This window comes from Dendroctonus ponderosae, unplaced genomic scaffold, assembly GCF_020466585.1.
Source record: "Dendroctonus ponderosae isolate FM_Combo_2020 unplaced genomic scaffold, Dpon_F_20191213v2 Dpon_F_20191213_10, whole genome shotgun sequence".
Taxonomy (NCBI): Eukaryota; Metazoa; Arthropoda; class Insecta; order Coleoptera; family Curculionidae; genus Dendroctonus; species Dendroctonus ponderosae.
The window spans coordinates 7,896,177-7,900,887 of record NW_026017111.1 but is presented as its reverse complement, the minus strand read 5'-3'; the positions used below and the strand labels follow the sequence as shown (position 1 = coordinate 7,900,887).

At 34.2% G+C, this 4,711-nt stretch overlaps 2 long non-coding RNA genes across 3 annotated transcripts; one reads left to right on the top strand and one right to left on the bottom strand.

Moving 5' to 3' along the window:
* Positions 1 to 428: 428 nt before the first annotated feature.
* On the bottom strand, positions 429 to 2,787 carry LOC109532715. 2 transcript variants are annotated; one of them, XR_002171437.2, is made up of 5 exons: positions 1,771 to 2,787; positions 1,482 to 1,705; positions 1,155 to 1,423; positions 816 to 1,096; positions 429 to 751 (listed from the first exon to the last, which is right to left on the bottom strand). It is a non-coding gene; the product is annotated as an uncharacterized LOC109532715 (long non-coding RNA). The 2 variants fall into 2 exon arrangements; XR_007280547.1 differs by having other exon boundaries at positions 1,006 to 1,096; positions 1,482 to 2,787.
* On the top strand, positions 2,609 to 3,437 carry LOC109532716. Its single transcript, XR_002171438.2, has 2 exons — positions 2,609 to 2,694; positions 2,781 to 3,437. It is a non-coding gene; the product is annotated as an uncharacterized LOC109532716 (long non-coding RNA).
* The last annotated feature ends 1,274 nt before the right edge of the window (positions 3,438 to 4,711 follow it).

Sequence of the window (4,711 nt, the reverse complement as noted above, 5' to 3'; positions counted from 1 at the left end):
ACTAATTTGTGACGGCCCTGGATTATTCCACTGATAAGTTCACATTGTCAGTGCGAATCATTCAAATATGATATTAACTTGGTAACACCACATTTTCTAAGAATCAAAAAAAAGTTTTCGGAAAGCGAGGCAAAGGAAATTGTGTCTATTTCTAAAGCAAGAGTCCACGTTGAAAGAGTGAATCAACGAATGTGGATTTTCAGTATTTTAAATACTCCTTTGTCCAATAATTGAATTCCTTTAATTGATAATATAATGATTATTATAGGTGCCATGGTAAATTTGCAATCAGCAGTCCTTGCTGAGAATAAATTTGATTAATCACAATATTTGATGTTTATTTGAAATATTATTTATATATGAGTGTGTACACATAATGTTTGCACACACCCCATACTTTTAGGTGTTTAATAAATTGAAATAAAATGTGCCAATTAATGTTATATATTTATATTATTTCACAATGTCCTATTTTGTTCACAGACAAAATGAAGCAAATTGTTAAAATATTTTTGTGTTATTGTGTGTATCAAATCCACAGCAAAATCTTTATCGAATGGCACAACAATGTTCAAAAAAGATTTTGATTTTGAAGAATACACCAAAACATCACAAATCTCTAAATTTAAAATGGCCATCCCAAGCTGGACTTGTCCATAATATTGGTGCTTCTTTTTTATTGTCATTCTAGTATCACTTAATTCCAGAAATGAACAAGTCTCTACAAAGCTGATGGCATCTTTTTCAATACCTAAAAACAAACAAATAATGTTAATAAACATTTAAGTATTAAACAAATACCTAAAATTATGCACCTTCATATGGACATTTGATTTCTATTAGCCTAGTAGAATGAGCCTGAACCAAAACAACACCATCAGGTGAATAAGCCAGAAATGGAAATTTTTGCAAATAATTAAACCAAGCTGACGAACATCATACTTGGTTATAATTTTATACTCTTCTAATGCCTCCGACTTATACTTTAGACAGTGTTCGACGTACTTATTTGAAAGCTCCTTAGGCCAAAAAAAGTTTTTTGCTTGTTCCGACCAGTCAGCTTTGGAAAATGTGTAAACTGCGTAACATCTTGAGCCTACAAAATATATTCGACTATCAATAAAAGATACAAACACTTTATTAAGAATACATACCAGTTAGTCGTAATTGTCTCTCTTTATACCAAATTGCAGATTTTTGAGGATAATTCATTATTTCTTCATATTTTTCGATGGTAAGTACTTCGTTTTTCAATACTTTTTTACAGCAGGCTCTGACATAAAAATCAGAAATTTTAATATTTAGAGAATCCAAAAATTGGGAATTTTCCATCTTATCCATAATATTTTGACGATTTTCACAAGAATAGTATTGATTGGTATTGATGCCGTTGACTTTGTTTAGCTGTGTCGATCGTCCTTTTCTAAAAGAATCACATTCGTAAGAACTTCAAAACTACATATTATATAAACACAACTTACAAATGCTTACTTAACCCAGAATCTTTACAAAGCTTAGTCAATGTTTCGAAACAGTATTCGCCTTGTTCTGCTGTTAAGTCAACTGTGGAAATTTTTTTTTAATGAAACATGCTGTTTTAAGTAGTTGTTGGGGTTCATAATCCTGCCCCACTTTTCGTTTGTTGTCGGTCCAGTAGCATTTGACATCAGTAGAAGATAACTTCTCTAGTGAAAGAATATCGGTCCTAAAAACAGGTAAGATAACAAAATAGCGATCAGTCAAATAAAACTAAGTATAATATCGAAGTACCTTGTGCATTTTAACAGTACGGCACTTATATGTTTGCAGGTCCCAGACAAACCAGCTTTGCAGCTGCATTTGAATGTTTTAATTTCTATGTTATTTTCTTGCAGTCCTAAGGTACCCTTTAGTTCATGTGGCACACTTTTCAGCGCACTAGTTTGCAGACATAAGGCTAATATGCCTTTTGTGGCATCTGTTTCACTTGTAATGCCAATCAACATAATGTGATTAGCATTTAAAAGTTCTTCTCCTTCAACGACACATCTGCTTTCTGCATGTGCGTTTAAGTAAGCGAATACGGTTCTCAACAGTAAGAACACTTGAGAACTCATCGCAACACCAAAATTTCAAATGTTTTTCACGCCAACCACTAACAATTTTTACCTTTAATAATACTCAAACCGTTCAACACGAGGGAAAACGTTTCTTCTCACCGGAAAGCAAAGCGTCAATGCCGAAAGAGTTCTTGCTTTCCTCCATATTTGCTTACAAGCACCAGCGCCCTCATCGGTAATTTGCATCGCGAATACTACCCGAACCGTACCGACGTTGTCATTATTTGGCTTCTGTCATCTGCTTATGTTTACAATAAGCTAATTTTAGAGGTCTGCGGTTATGTATACGGGATGTGTAAAGCACAGTGTAGTTCTAGAATTTGGAAAAAAACAATGCCGTCAAAGTGTCCTATATGTAAAGAACTGTTTGCCACACAATCGTCTCGTAACAGGCATGTAAGAGAAGTGCATCAAAAACATCCAGAACCTGTAGCTTATTCATATCAAGAGGAAAAGGGCTCCACTTTTAGTAGTCGTTGCCTTGAATCGGATTGTGACAACGCATTTAAAACTAATAAGGATTTAATGAACCATTTGAGATTAATTCATTCAATGAAGTTTGAAATTGAGAGCCATGTCATGGGAAATATAAATGGTACATTTGCAATTTTAGCAAGGCTGTTGATCTGCAATTATTTAATTAAGTCAAGAAAATCAAGATTAATAACCTTTTGATTTCAGATTTTGAGAGCTGGAAATCCAATATTGAATATGTTAACAAATGCTCCTATGTTTTCAAAAGTAGACATGCAAGTACTGTTGGCGAAATAGCGAAATAGGAGTAAAATAAGTATGATATTAGGTTTATCTATCACCGCGAAATGATTCATTTAATTATTTGTTTTATGTGCTGAATTAATTTTATGTACTGTGTTGATTGTAGGTCATGTTCTTAAATCCAATGATCAAAGAAGTAGATTGTTAAATAGTGTTGGATCATGTAAGATGAGTAGTGCTTGTACTAGTGGAATCAAAGTGATTAAAGAAAATAACAAAGTTGTCGTACGATGGCAAAAAATCCATTATGGTCATAAGGTTGAGATACAACACATTAGATTGCCGGAGAGTGTAAAATTACCGAAAAATGTTATTTTAATTTTTGCGATTATATTCTTGTAATTATTATTTAACTAACGAAATATTAAACCAAACCCCTTATTTTAGAATCTACACGAGATGATATTGGGGCGAATTTAAAACGAATAGATTTGTTGACATCTAAAGACATACGAAACATAAAAAGCAGTATGGCATACTGTTTAGAGGAGATTCTATCATTAACACTAATATGCATTTGGAATCTATGCACAAAACTATAAAATATTTTTACTTGGATAGGAAAACTGTAAAACTCCTGGATAAAGGTTTAAACGCTGTATTAAAGTTTGTCCGTATTACTTTACAAAAAATACCATAAGTGCTGCAGATTTATAAACGCTAATAAGTGAAGTAATACGAGATCTAGCAAACATAGGCATTCATGTCAAGTGTACAGTGTGCGACCAGGGACCTACCAATGTATCTGCATTGCGACAAAAAACTCAAATGGCTTGATTGTCATAAAGTAGGATTTACCTTTTTAAAAACACGTGCAATCAATCAGGACTCACTTGAAAATATATTTTGCGTTATTCAACAAGGTGTGGAAAATGTTTATCCAAATTGCTTTCAATTTATGTGTAGCTTAAAAACCAGTTTATTAAATAATTTAGTGTCAAGCAGAGGCATTGCAAAAAATTGTGAAGATGATAATATGTCTGTTGGATTTCTGCGTAAATCCATTAGGTTAATTTAGAAATATGGCATTTAGTTTCTAGATATTTTGTTCACGCTTTCTTTTTCACTTGAATGGTATTTAGACCACCCTGAGAAATGCACCCCGGCAGGCGGAGGYAGGGTAGTTAAACCACTGACCTGCTCTGGTGGCAKWTTCTGTTCTTTTTGGTTAGTTTTTAGGTTAGGTTAGGTCCACCCAGAAATGTATTCAGACCCAATCAAAACTCWTAAAATCAATTTCCTAAAAGGCCTACACCCATGTCAGAAATTTCCAGTAATTCTCTTACATCCACCAGAAAACAAGTATTAAATTCTCAATTTAATAATTTCCAAAGACCGTTTWATAAAACCCCACAACCAATGATAGTTGAACRAAMTATAATTGCTCGTATCCAATGAATACGAGGATCATTCTACAAATCSGCATTGTCAAAATTATGAAAATTTTTRTAATCAAGAATACTTTGACTGTCCTCAGTCAACACAAACATACTCTGATCAATCTGAAGACCAAATTAACTTTTTTTYTTCGGTGAGGTTTGGGAAATGCTCTTTTATGCACTCCCAGAGATGGTGGTCTGTCGCTCRGGGTTGTGTGGGRCTCCAGCTAAGCTATTTACCCACTAAAAYCCTTTCCTCACCGCCGAGGTGGWGKTTGGCCTTGCACCGCGGTCATTTCTGTCCTATTGTGCCATCGGAATTTTACTCCCTCATTATCCTTGTATATTCAATGAATTMCAGAAGAATCGTGAGGCGAGTTCGCATGATCTGGTCTGGTAAAACTTCGTCCCCTCCCAGGAGTCTTCGTCTACCTGTTGCATATGACGTGCAGTGAC